The sequence below is a fragment of the Leuciscus leuciscus genome (genome assembly GCF_965113295.1).
Source record: "Leuciscus leuciscus genome assembly, contig: SUPER_11_unloc_6, whole genome shotgun sequence".
Classification (NCBI taxonomy): Eukaryota; Metazoa; Chordata; class Actinopteri; order Cypriniformes; family Leuciscidae; genus Leuciscus; species Leuciscus leuciscus.
The window spans coordinates 347,603-362,596 of NW_028118541.1; the positions used below are offsets into that span (position 1 = coordinate 347,603).

Consider the following 14,994-nt stretch of genomic DNA (forward strand, 5'->3'; position numbering starts at 1 on the left):
ATGTTTAAGCATTAAGTGAGAATTAGATAAAAAATGCCAGAATCATCTATTTGCTGAAAAACCAGTAAGTATAGATCACACTTTCCATTCTTTAATCTTAAACAACATTATGGGAAAGTTGACATGCATTACAACAGAAAAGTCACATCTGACAATAGCAACTGATGATTTGTGTTGAACGCTGATGGAAAAGGATGATTTTACCTGTTTGTGTATTCACCCAACATATGTGCTCTTCCATCCCCCAGCTGTCCGGCCCAATAACCAAACTATAATAATAATAACACATGGTTGACATGTTTGCTCTGGTTGTCTTACGCCATCGCTGTCGGGTTTGAAGTGACGGTCAGTTTTACCTGATGGCCCCCGTATCTGTGTGCCAGTGGAACAGAGCCAGGAAACAGTTTCCCACCACTGACACAACGGACAAACTCTTCATTCTGAATCACAGACTCATTCAGATCCAAAATATTCCTCAACACATCCTGAAATACACAAAAGAGCCTGAATATATGCAGAAACAACATTTACACAAAAGTACTGTGGTGGTACCATGGTCCAGTTTGGTTTTAAAGCAGTTTTCTCAGACTGTCATCCTCAGACCACTGGTGGTTCTGTAAAGAGTCCAAGTGGCCCACGAGTTCATTAGCTGATTAAAAGCTTTATGACTGAATCAATTAATAAAAGTATAACTGACAAAAAAAAAAAAAAAAAAATGAATGAACTGAATGAATTAACTCAATACAATAAATGAACTGTTTGTGACTAAATACATTTATGATAAAGTGTTTCTATTGGTATGTAAGTGTTTGGTCCAATTTTGAAGCTAGCATTATATAGAGTATAATAGCTAAAAAATAATTTGCCCACAACCTAAAGTAGACATTTATTTGAGGAGTTGGGTGGTTCAAATTTATTTATTTTTTTAAGTGATCTGCTTCACCCTTGTAAAAAATAAGTGTTAAAAATAAAAATGGAAAACTATGTTTCTTTTAAAAAAGTTATTGCAGATAATACAAAATTAATGAAATAAAAAGCCACTTAACGAGTATACTTTCATGACCGTTTCTTACAAACTATAATAAATGTTCATTTAATTTCAGTTAACATGATGCAATTAAGTGTCCGAAACATTATATTCAGTTTGCACCAAAGTATATTCTTTTAAAGTAGCCTATATTATTTTCATAATTTCTCTTTTTAAAAGTATGATGAAGTGTACTTCTTTGTAACAACAGCCTGAATAAGTTCAAAATTATGCTGACGACGACAATGTTATTGGTGGTGATGATGATGATTAATTTATTACTATTTTAAAATGTGGACAAGAAAAATGATAAAGAATGGGTGGGTGTGACCAAACTTTTGACTGGTGGTTAGATGGCACTAGCTCCATTGTATTTTTCTGTTTCATAAATTACATATACACAGTTACTGCAACAATATCCCCAGGTTTGACTGCAGTGAAGCACAAGTTCTCTGTAAATGATGATGAGTGGATGGGTTTATTGACCTGTGACACAGCAGCCAGTGTCAGGGGCTCTTTCAGAGGAGAGGGCTGAGACTCTGAAAACACACTTCTCTTCACAGTACGAATAACATTACCATCAACCTCATCAAGAGGGAGAGCATCTGTAAAACACACAGAAGTGATTAAAACATATCAACGTGTACAATAGCATGTTGGCACTCATATCTGTATCTTACCTAGTAGTTTATGTGATAATGCCAGTAGTATTTCTCCACAGTGTTTCACATCGCTATAAAAGTGACTCTTATCGAACTCTCTTTCATTACAACTTTCATTCTCACAGAATTCTTGTTCGTCCCTAAATGTAGCGATGGCGACGGCCGATAAAAATAAAAATAATGTGAAACCATGTTTTGTCATTACATCAAACATCACGTAACTAGAGGAAAACATCAGAACTGTCACACAAACAATCCTTCAATGTTCCACCAGAGGGCGCTCATCGGCTCAAAAACACGAATGCTCCATTTATGCAATATTCGGGACTTTTTTGTCTTTTTGGAAATGTATGCGAGTTATAAAGTATAACCGATTAAATCTATTAGTTGTATGGGTTCAGAAGCTGTCGTACAAATGGAAACTCTCGGAACTTTCTCACTATAAAGATTAAATAAGCGTCTCTAGCCAATGATCAGAGACGACTGTGATTGGTCAACCTCAAATCTGTATTGTAAAAAGTAACAGGTGCCATGTGAGCAGCCGTTTTAAAAAATACTGAATACTTAAAATTATAAATATTACTGGAGAAGATTGAAATCTCTATGATTGAAATGAATGTAATGAAAATGTAATTTTTTTAATGTAAAAATGTAAACATGTTTTAAGCCCACCCACACCCCTTAAATAACCTATTTAACTCACTTTTATATTTATATAACTATTTATATTTATCGAAATATAATAATAATAATAATATCTGTTATTATTACAATTATTATTAATAACATGAACAAAATACATGAATTAGATTAAATTGTCATTGTTAACATTTATTCATTTTATTTATTTACTATTTATAATATTTAAATAATAATAATAATAATAACAATTTATATATATATATAGTTATTTTTGGAGACTTATTAGAACTACCGTACTTGACCAATTGGAGACAAGTTATGGGCCACTATGGAACGTCCATTTTATATCAATTTTATGTTAACTGCCAATCTTTCCCCTATTAATTGTATTCCTAAAAGGGCAATCTTCTCCAGTAGCACATCACGTGACAGTATCTTATGGTATATTTTGGTTTCAGAGGGCGGACTCGGAGCACATAAATATTCATGAGTTTCCAGGGCATGCATGTGGAACTGATCATTTTAGTTCATGTTTTTTTTTTTTTTTTTTTTTTTTTGCAGAGAAGGTAACATACAGAAAATAACACAAAAATAAATAAATACATAAAATAAAATAAAATAAAAACAGAAAAAGGATATCTCACATTCAATTTTAACGAATAAAGATATTACAAAATATCAGGGGTATTAAAGAGTGTATCATAGCATTTTAAATATTTCACAGACTTTTTGTTTTTTAACAGTCTTATAGAAGAAATATAAAAATCAAAGTCAGAGCAAAACAAATTTAACATAGGAGATGAATTAATTGTTTTGTTTTTGGAAAATATTACAAATATGCTTGTTATTGCATTTTTTCTCAATTAACTCAACACCTTCTAAAATTAAATTTGGGTTTGTCACAGATAAGGAATTGTAACAAATATGACATTTGATAAGTTGACGAAGTGTTACAGGAATAGCTTTATTAACTAAATTAAATTCCCTAAACGGTACGGGAAAATTGTAAGTTGACATGAATTGTTCGTAAGTTAAGAGATTCCCAGAGCTGTCAAACAGTTTTATAAGATGATTAATGCCTCTGTTGAACCAATTTGTAAAAACAAAGATTTATTTGAAACAGTTATATTTCCATTATTCCAAATGAAAGAGGTGTGAGGAGAGAAATTGTGACAGTAGCAAATTTTCCAAGCGAGAAGAGCTTGCTTTTAGTTCATGCTGCTTGAGTTTCAGCAGGTGTAATGATGTAATGGATTATTTCAAAAAAGGTAAATATGACAGTTTCAGTTTATAATGTTTTAATTCGTTTGCATGTTTTGTGGTCCCTGACTTAATGCAGGCATTTACTTCGTGTAATGTTAGGATAAAGCACAGAAAACTTCAACTAGTCGTATACATTAATTTCATTTCGTTGTGCTTTTCCTTTGTACCTTACCATGCTTTATAACCAGCAGGTCTGGCGCAGAGAATGTCTAATAAGGGGAGAAGTTCCACTCTCAGTAAACTTCCGGCTTCTGAACTGGTTGCAGTTCCACTCTGGTTCCATATGAGGGCGCTCACAGGACGAGTGCAGAATGAATGGAGGTCTATGGAGCTATAGCCATCAAAATCCACTTTTCTTAGGATATAATTTTTTGTCTAGTAATTTGAATGTTGTATTCGAAAGGAGATGCAAAGAAATTACACATTGCTGGGTGTTAGATTTTTTAGAGTCACTTATTTGCTTTAAAAAGTATTTTAAAATGTCAATGACATCATACACATCGTACAACCAGAGATACTGCTTTACGGCAATCCTTCAGTCACTTTGGTGCTTTCGCACTTTCTTTTCTCTCGAGGCATCGACAACACAGCTGACACAGGTAAACACACAACACAGCTGACACAGGTAAACACACAACACAGCTGTCACAGGTAAACACACAACACAGCTGACACAGGTAAACACACAACACAGCTGTCACAGGTAAACACACAACACAGCTGACACAGGTAAACACACAACACAGCTGACACAGGTAAACACACAACACAGCTGTCACAGGTAAACACACAACACAGCTGACACAGGTAAACACACAACACAGCTGTCACAGGTAAACACACAACACAGCTGTCACAGATAAACACACAACACAGCTGTCACAGGTAAACACACAACACAGCTGACACAGGTAAACACACAACACAGCTGACACAGGTAAACACACAACACAGCTGTCACAGGTAAACACACAACACAGCTGACACAGGTAAACACACAACACAGCTGTCACAGGTAAACACACAACACAGCTGACACAGGTAAACACACAACACAGCTGTCACAGGTAAACACACAACACAGCTGTCACAGGTAAACACACAACACAGCTGACACAGGTAAACACACAACACAGCTGTCACAGGTAAACACACAACACAGCTGACACAGGTAAACACACAACACAGCTGACACAGGTAAACACACAACACAGCTGACACAGGTAAACACACAACACAGCTGTCACAGGTAAACACACAACACAGCTGACACAGGTAAACACACAACACAGCTGACACAGGTAAACACACAACACAGCTGACACAGGTAAACACACAACACAGCTGTCACAGGTAAACACACAACACAGCTGACACAGGTAAACACACAACACAGCTGTCACAGGTAAACACACAACACAGCTGTCACAGGTAAACACACAACACAGCTGACACAGGTAAACACACAACACAGCTGTCACAGGTAAACACACAACACAGCTGTCACAGGTAAACACACAACACAGCTGACACAGGTAAACACACAACACAGCTGACACAGGTAAACACACAACACAGCTGTCACAGGTAAACACACAACACAGCTGACACAGGTAAACACACAACAGGTAAACACACAACACAGCTGACACAGGTAAACACACAACACAGCTGACACAGGTAAACACACAACACAGCTGACACAGGTAAACACACAACACAGCTGTCACAGGTAAACACACAACACAGCTGACACAGGTAAACACACAACACAGCTGACACAGGTAAACACACAACACAGCTGACACAGGTAAACACACAACACAGCTGACACAGGTAAACACACAACACAGCTGACACAGGTTAATACACGTGCTAGAAGAGTTTTTGTTGTGTTTGATTCTGGTCCCGCTTCGGATGCCACGATGCCATCAAGCGGTATCTCTGGTCGTAATCAGTCCTTCACTGACCAATCAGCGTTCATTAGCAGAATGCTAGCGTGTTATGGGCAACAACAACTCAACCTGTAAGAAATCGAAAGGACATAAGTACTCGTTCATTCAACTTTCGACCTATAACCCATGTTGAACTTGCAAAACAATCAAATCTGAGATTTCTCAACAGCAATCGGGTGAAAGAGACAAATTTAGGCATCTAGCTCCATAGACTCCCATTCATTTTGCACTCATGGGCGATCGCCCGATTCGCCCCCAGTGGAACTCTGGTGGAACTACAACCAAAATTCGGTACAATAGGACTTAATAGGGAGTGGCCAGGCTGGCAGGTTCTCCGTAGACGGGCTCTGTCTGGCGCAAAATGTGGCAGCGGCACTTCCAGTGGCATCTCCAGCTGCCAGGGATTTTCTCAGGCAGCTGCGCTGTTTGCACCTGCCGCCGACGAGTTATGATTCACTATAAAAAGTATATTTTTACTACAAAAAGTGCATTTGAAAAACAAAACAAACGTTCAATAAACATTCAATTCAATTAAATCGTCCAATTACGTCTCCATATCAACTGCATACAACTAAAACAAGCCATTACAGCTCACCAAAAAGCCAACAAAACGTGTGGAACCAATGTTTTCTGAAATCACGCCTTATGTAAATTTGGATAGTGGCTCTTAAAGGGGAAATGCACAATAAATAATAAAGTGGCATAGCTATATATAGCCTAGACATTTTTTTCCAAGCGCCACCTACTGACAGAAAGTGAATTTGCGTTTTCATTCAGTCCGTCTGCTGTTTTTGTTTTGTGCAGGTGTCTTCTAGCATAATTTCACAAAACAAAAGTCAGACCATTTTGTTTTTGCTTTAAATCTTGAAATTATACAATCTAATTTAAATTAAAAAAAATAATTATCATGCTACATGTGTGTAGCCTCTTTGTTTGCATCATGATTACATTTCAAATGGCTGGAGACAGATGTTATAGAGCAAATAAACAACAAATACATTTGCTTAAAGGAAAAAAGGTCAGCTATTGGAATTGGCCAATTTGCTTGAAAAAAATTGGAATCCGCAATAGAAAATCATAATCGGGCCACCCTTATAAAAAATATTAAATAAAACATTATTAACAGTCTTTTCACAGTTTTATTTTTCTAGTTTTATTAATTTGTAGTTTGTATGGTTAATATTAATGTAGGTTTATTGTCAGGCTCTGGTTGAGCTCAGCTTGGGAGCTCAAGTTGAGATTTCTTACCTCAAGGCGACTCTCAGGCCCGACGGACTGGCCAAATCCAGCTATTGAGCTGTGGAGGTACACAACATCATGCATCATGTTACCTTATTATTCCCTAATTGATCTGTCTTCATCTTCCTACTCTTGTAAGTGTACCAAGTGGATGTACGTTTCTGAACTTTTTATACTGTACATTCATTGGTACATTTCAAATATTGGTCACACTTTAGAATAAGACCCTATTAGTTAATGTCAATGCATACATATGAATCTTTGTTACAGAAAATAAAATACAACAGTTCCACAACGAGGCAAGGCAGCGAATGATCCATCTGTTGTATTCTTCATTTCACAGGAAACGAAGGACACTTTTGGAGGCTGCATGTGAAGGAGGCTTAGAATTGGATCAGCCTTCGTCGTGCCACGGTGACTCAGTCGGATGCAGCCTCTGAATTGGGAAGCAGCAATGGATCCTTCACGAATTACACTTTTAAACGCAAGTACTGGGTTTCAGCTTACTCTAATATCTAATGATATGAATATTAAAGTCCGGCCTTCGAAGGATGCAGCCTTTGAATTGGGACGCAGCCCCAGAGTCGGGGTCGACTCCAGCACAGGAATCTACTCTCATACTGACTCTGTTTCTGTGTCCGAAATCTATCACTTGTTTACTGATTCTCTAATCCCTATATAGTGCATGGCAGTTGAGTGCCTATGAAAGTTAGATAAGCAAGGAGTGAAAGAAATGAAGCGAGGAATGCGGACACTGACGTATTACACCTCGTCAAAGAACTGTCACAGAAACTTTGCCACATACATTTATCCTACATGTAGCTTACTTTAAAAATAGATAAAAGTCATATTGGCTTTAGTTTGTAATTATACATTCCTCCGTGCCAGCTTTAGTTTAACTGATGTTATATTAATGAATGAGGGAGTGTATGTGGTTTTAACTGTAGTCGGAGTCTACTCCAAAAAACCTGTATTGAACAGCACTAGTTCTACGCACATGTCCGGGAAACTCATGAATATGAATATGAGCTCTGCCCACTGAAACAGAACATTTCAGAAATAAAAATCTCATAACACCAGTCGACGTTATTTTCCATGTCAGTTCACAGTTTAAAGCTGCAGTCCGTAACTTTTTGGGGTTAAAAATTATCCAAACTAATTTTTTGAGCAAGTACATAACCAGCCAGTGTTCAAAACTGCTTGCCTTAGCTCGATTCAAAACGGTAAGCTTGTAATGATGTTTTTAATCCCAGTGGCACTGGTGGATTTCTGCGGGAAATTTAAGCACGTCTTTGCGTCATTACGTCACATCTGTCCACATAAAGAAGGAGTCTCGGCTAGTAGGCTATATTGTGTGAGGATGTTGGAGGTGGAGATTTATAGCCTTTTCTCACAGCACTTGATATAATTAAACTTATCAGTTTGATGGCGGATCCAGAAAGGTTCAAACGACAAACGATAACTGGAGATTCACCCGCTGTAAAATGGACTTCGGACTTCGGAGTGGCTACAGAAAAAAAGAGACTGCACCTGGCCCATGCGAAAACAAGGATAAATATCGGAAGGGCATTAAAGGACAAGTTCGGTATTTTACACTTAAAGCCCTGTTTACAGATCGTATCTGATGAAATAGAACGGTTAAGATTAAAATTTGGACACATTCTGCTGTCCCGAGAATTTTAGGTTTATTTCGGTCAGGGGTGTTCACTGATATGTTCACTCAAAAATCGCTGAAAAAGATGCATTCCAACAGGTTTTATCGTAGTTTTTGTCCAACTCCATTGACTTAATAGGACGTGCTGTGAGACCGCAGCACCTTTACGGTATTACTCCGCCGCTTCTTCTTCTGCTTCTTCTGTGTATTCAATGAAATGCCCGTGGTTTGCTTGCAATTGGCAAAGGTGCATTATCGCCACCAACTGGGCTGGAGTGTCTATTATTCAAGCTCTCAACGGAAGAATCACGGGTGTGACGCGTTTGGCAAAATAGGTCCACAAAAGCGAAATAAACCTAAAATTCTCGGGACAGGAGAATGTGTCCAAATTTTTATCTTAACCGTTCTATTTCATCAGATACAATCTGTAAACAGGGCTTTAAGTGTAAAATACCGAACTTGTCCTTTAAATGTAGTCACGCAATGCTGATGTTGTTAACATTAACAATTTGAGAACAAGGTATAATTTTCACGGTTTGACGTGATATGATAAGCGATCGTTAGATTTTATCAGCGCGATTTACTGCAATGCTTTTTTCCCCTTAGTTGGTCAGAACAAAACTGGATGTTACTTTCTTGTTCAGATACATTTTCCGAAACTGAAATTTCTTATGTTGGTCATACTTCCAAAAAGTAGTATCTGTGATTGCGAATGACAGTATACACACCGGCGGCGACTGACAGCCACACATTCTCCTCAAAACATTGGATTCATCCGCGCTGTGCCGTGCCGAGGCAAAACCCACGTAAAGTTGATAATTCTGCGAATAACTGCAATTGCAGATTTCGAACAGAGATGGCGACAAAGAGGAAAAACTACGGACTGCAGCTTTAACTGTAGGTGTTTCTGTCAGTTCACAGTTACGATAACTTTAGCAAGTGTGTTTCTGTATGTTCACAGTTTAGCTATAACGTTAGCATTTCGTTAGTGTTTCTGGCTCTCTGACATTAGAGAATGTGCTAAATAGTTCTTATAAAGGTCATAAAGCTCTTATTAATTTCCTGAATATAACAGTTACATGATTATACAAAATAATCAAATATAGGTACATTTTTTTTTTTTTTTACATTTTCCCTTGATATTAATGCTCACACTCCATTCCAGTAGGTGTCAGGATATGCACCATTAGCTGGTTTACCAACAAAGAAGTGTTTCAGGCGGTTAAAGGGATGGTTCGGAGTAAAATCAACCTAGGGTCCTTTACACCATGACCTCGAGCCAAACACCCCCCAGAAGCTTTTTTTCCCTTGGTTGAATATTATTAAAGTTAGAGCTTATTTAGAGAAATCAGCCGGATGGCGTAGTGCAAGCGCTAATGGATCCTATGATGTATCTCGTAAATTACCCCACTAATAATGCTCAGAATTGTACCAAACTTATACAGTAGTTATAAACTTATACAGCATACACTCCAAATAAAAATAAATATGTGAACTAATGATTTTAAGTAAAGACTACTAATGTAAACTTGATTTGTCTACTGCATCCACTTAATGTGTTATGCTTGATCTCTTTAGTTTCACCTTGTGTAAAAACTGAAATGGTTTAAGGCATCCTTATGCATTGCTTTCTGCCAGGACTTTTACGTGCTTTTCCCAAACCACTGAAGTGACGTCGACGTCCGGGTTAGCAGTAGCAAGACCCCTTCTCTGGGGGGTGTTTGGCTCGAGATCATGGTGCAAAGGACCCTAGGTTGATTTTACTCCGAACCATCCCTTTAACAGTAGCATGTTGCTTTTAGTGAATGCTAGTTTGTCACTGATATGTTTTTTGTAAAAATTCATAATTTTGTTTCTTATGTTTATTTGTTCCATTTATAGTAATATCCTAACGAACTTTTAAGTAAATTAAGAGCAAATGTTCATTTTTAGGTGAACTATCCCTTTTTCCATTTATAATGGAACCTGATAAGTTTCTGTCTCTCCATTGAGAAAGTCAATTTAACCAAAACTTTAAAGATCCAAAACGGTCTTAAAGGCGTCGTAAAATGAATCGAGCTGTTTAATCCAAATCACTTTATATGATGAACAGATTTACTTTTATATCTAAAGAAAAAAAAAACGACACACATTCATAGAGCACATCACGTATGGTAAACACAGAAAACATGTGTGAGGAATGAGAACCAATGGGGTTTGTTCTGGTGTGTGATGCATGAACAAGCTTCTGTGTTTACCATAAATGATGTGCTTTAACCTGTTAACTGTTAACGAAAATGCACATTTTGAACTTAAATGGTTGTGATTAAAGAATGCTTTGGAGTATAGACGTACAATTGGTCTTGTTTTAAAGAAGACATTTGGCAGATTTTTGTAGAAGTTAAATAAATTAAGAAAGTGAAACAAAAAAAAAGTTATAGAAGTTTGAGTTTATGGAAATGTACAATGTAAAAAAAAAAAAATTATTCATATTTTATATAAAATATATATTTTTAAAACCTGGGCGACTCTAAAACTGCAAAAATCTGAACAAGTTGTTTTTCAAAATTTAGGTTGATATCTCAAAAAATGAGCTTTCAGTAAGATTTTGTTTGGGCGCAGTACCACATTTTTTTACTAGGTGACAACCTGACTCCATTTCTGCCCATATAAGGGCGCCTCCATTTCCATATGTGGTTTTAGTGATCTGAACCATTATTTCCACAATTTTAATACAATTTATGAAGTAGACATTCTATTCAGAAGTAATATGTGAAGTTTCTACCATTCTTTCATGATTTTTCATGTTCATTGCTATTTCAAAATAAAGGTCTGAACACACCTTAGGAATATGAAAATATTCTTGTTGCAAATTGATAAATTACGGCTCCTCTGTAATTTATTTTGAAAATCAGTCACCAAATATGAAAACTAGAGATTGTAAACTTTCAAATGATATATAGTTTGTCGAGATTAGTTTAGGTTTAGTATAGGATATTACTGTTTTAAATATGTAATGGCTTTGGGCCCACGATCATTGTGATGACGGAATTGTTATTTTTGGGTAGACTATCTCTTTAATATACTCCAGCAGTCATAACCAGTTCACACATTCCCTCATGTGTTTGATTGTCTCATGACTAGACTCTATTGCTTAACATTATTGATGGTTATTTAATGAGAAATGTCATGATTGTGCTCTTATGTTAGGACTCTAATGACGATGACTCATTCTGCCATCTGGACATTAGAATCCTCCTCATTGAGCATGAAGGTGTTGTGCTCTCGTCTTCTCTCCGTCTCAATCAAGCGGCATTGAACATTAGATTAGATTAGATTAGATTCAACTTTATTGTCATTACACAAGTACAGGTACAAGGCAACGAAATGCAGTTTAGGTCTAACCAGAAGTGCAATAGCAGCAAGGGCAGGATATACAGTGGTTCCATAAGTGCAGAACATGGATATGTACTGAATAAATATAGAGTTGAATACTATTATAAACAAAAATTTACAGATAGATTTGTCCTATGAATATAATATACAGATAACTATTACTGTGAACAGAATTTACAGCTAGATATGTACTGAATATAATATACAGATGGCTATTACTATAAACAAAATTTTTACAGATAGATATGTACTGAATATAATACAGATGACTGTTACTATAAACAGAATTTTACAGATAGATATGTACTATGAATATATATACAGATGGGTGTTACTATAAACAGAATGTGAGCATAATATACAGATGGCTATTACTATAAACAGAATTTTACAAATAGATATATGTATAAGTTAGGCTAAAATGAGCAGTATAACAATGGATTTAAAGTAGTGCAAATAAAGTTTGGACAGAAGCTATCCGAGTGAAAGTGCAGTGGAAGTAATTGCATATTACAGTTAAAGTACGGTATTGCAAATGTATATGTAAACAGTCGGTACTGTAAATAAACAGTCGGCAGTGCAAATTGAGCATATTCCAGTCAAGGTAGTAGTGCAAGATGCATATGTAAACAGTTGTTACTATAATAACAGTCAGCAGTGCAAATGAACATTATAGTATTGCAAATAACAAAATGGAGGCAGGTGTGAGGAGGGAGAGGAGAGTCAATCAGTATATGAGGGGAGTGGGATCAATGAGGGTTAGAGTTTAATAAAGAGACAGCTCTGGGGAAAAAACTGTTCTTTAGTCTGCTGGTCCTGGTCCGGAGGCACCTGAAACGCCTGCCGGAGGGCAGGAGAGAAAACAGTCTGTGGGCTGGGTGAGAGGAGTCCTTAAGGATGCTGCGAGCTCGATGCAGACAGCGTTTCCTCTGGATGTGCTCGATGGCAGGTAGTGGAGTCCCAGTGATGCGCTGGGCGGTTTTCACCACCCGCTGCAGTGCCTTGCGCTCTGCAACAGAACAGCTCCCATACCACACTGTAGCACAGTTGGTCAGGATGCTTTCTATTGCACAGCGATAGAAGTTCACCAGGATAGTGGAGGAAAGCTGATTCTTCCTCAGTGTCCTCAGGAAGAAAAGGCGCATCATCATTGAGGAAGAAGTTATGATGGACAACATTGAAACCGTGCTAAAAGCTATGTGCATTCTGATTGGACTTGCAAGCAGTTTCAATGCTTATTTTTACTTATCTTTTGGTTGACAAGTTTATTACATTGAAGTGTTTCCTGTTGTTTTGTTTTGTTTTTGTCGTCAACAATTAATACAAAAAACATTGGAACATTGAAATGAATGGTTTAATTTTCTTCCCTTCCAATTTATGTGACAGAATGCATTTATTACAATAAATCTCAAAATAGTATAAGACATTACATAAATATAACATTTGTGTAACATAAAATAGTTATTTTATACAACGTACACTCCAAATAAAAATAAATATGTGAACTAATGTTTTTAAGTAAAGACTACTAATGTAAACTTGATTTGTCTACTGCATCCACTTAATGTGTTATGCTTGATCTCTAGTTTCACCTTGTGTAAAAACTTAAATGGTTTAAGACAACAGGTTTCCGTGCAATTTTCTAGTAAAGTCAAGTAATTCGGGTTAAGAGTGGGATATAGATGCATGCATCTGACGTGACTTTGTCCATTGTTGTAATCAGAAATAGGAAGAAACCAAACACGGCACACAATGCTTTTTTAAACAAACAAACAAAAAAATTATTTTGGCTAAAGACAGTTTCAAAAGTAATAAAGCATCAGTTGTACATAAAAAAGTATAATGATTATTAATTTTACACTATTGGTTCTTTTCGGTCTCTATCCTCTGTGAGTTCATGGAGTTATGGAGTGTTTGAGAATAGGTTTGTTAAATACATGGACAGACGATAGGTTTAGAATACTTAGAGATAATGAATTATGTTTTCCTTCATGAAACCTATAGAAATAGAAAATATTATAATGAATGGGATGTGGAGGGAGAACAATTTGCTTTTAGTTTTAGTCATGGAACAAACACCAGTGCCAGTTTTATTTTATTTGTTGAAGAAATATAAAAAGGTCTTTAAATGTATTGATAACAGAGTTTGGGGTAAACATGTAGGTCCTATTTGAAACTATACACACACAAACAAAATTGTGTATAGAAGAAGACTGGAGCTAAACAAGAAGGATCCTTCCTCATGGTCAATGTTGTGAGGTCTATAGTCAAGTCAAGTATATTTGTATAGCGCTTTTCACAATACAGATTGTATCAAAGCAGCTTCACAGTATTAAATTAAAATAATACAACAAAGTTTGTTTCAAGAGGAATTTATTGATTGATAAAATTAAATTAAATATCCCCAAAATATCCCCAACTGAGCAAGCCAAAGGCAACATTATATAGTTAAGTTTATTTAGTGAATGTGAAGAAGAGGATGAATGTAGAAGTGGTTTAGAGTTGCCTATTAAATAAGAAGAAAGTAGTGCTAGATAGATTCTATTTAAGTGAGATGTGGAATAATAGGCTAATGAACGCTTAAATGTTTTATTACTGACTGATATAGACAGGGGACCTGTCCTGATCTGCACGCCTGTCTCGAACACCCGCTTTCACTACACAGCGCACACCGCCCTCTACTGGCGAACACAGGTATGAATAATCTGCTGTGGCTCCTACAAATGCATTAATAATCCGTGTAATAAATATGTTTGTTTTGAGTTTATCAGCACACAAAACTGACTGGAGTTATTAACTGTAAACCTTATTGGTGATTAAACTCAAGTCATTTGCCAATAAGGGCAACCATTAAAACACTAACTTAAGCAGTTTAATCACGTGTCCCTTTCGTCACAGATAATAGCGAAAGTAAAAGAAAGCTGATGTTTTGATTGTTGAAGATGGCGGAGAACTAGTTCAGATCAGGGAGAGGACACGGGGGACTGACGTGAGCGGAAGTATTTTGACTGACACGGAGGCAAACATTGTGACAAATTACTAGGAGGAAAGACTAGGACTGAGAAGTAAAGGTAATATAAATACAGTTTAAATAAATAAATAAAAAGAAGGGAAAAGGGTTGTGTGAGGAATTTGCAGTGGGAGTATCGACCGACGGCCTGTATAGGTCCGGAACGG

General features: G+C 36.6%; 1 protein-coding gene across 1 annotated transcript in view; it reads right to left on the bottom strand.

The window, feature by feature from the left end:
• The window catches only part of LOC309510264 (protein adenylyltransferase SelO-like), a gene marked incomplete at its 5' end in the record, with an annotated part of 82,863 nt that overhangs the window by 2,627 nt on the left and 65,242 nt on the right, over positions 1–14,994 (bottom strand). The gene's annotated exons all lie outside the window — the stretch shown is intronic.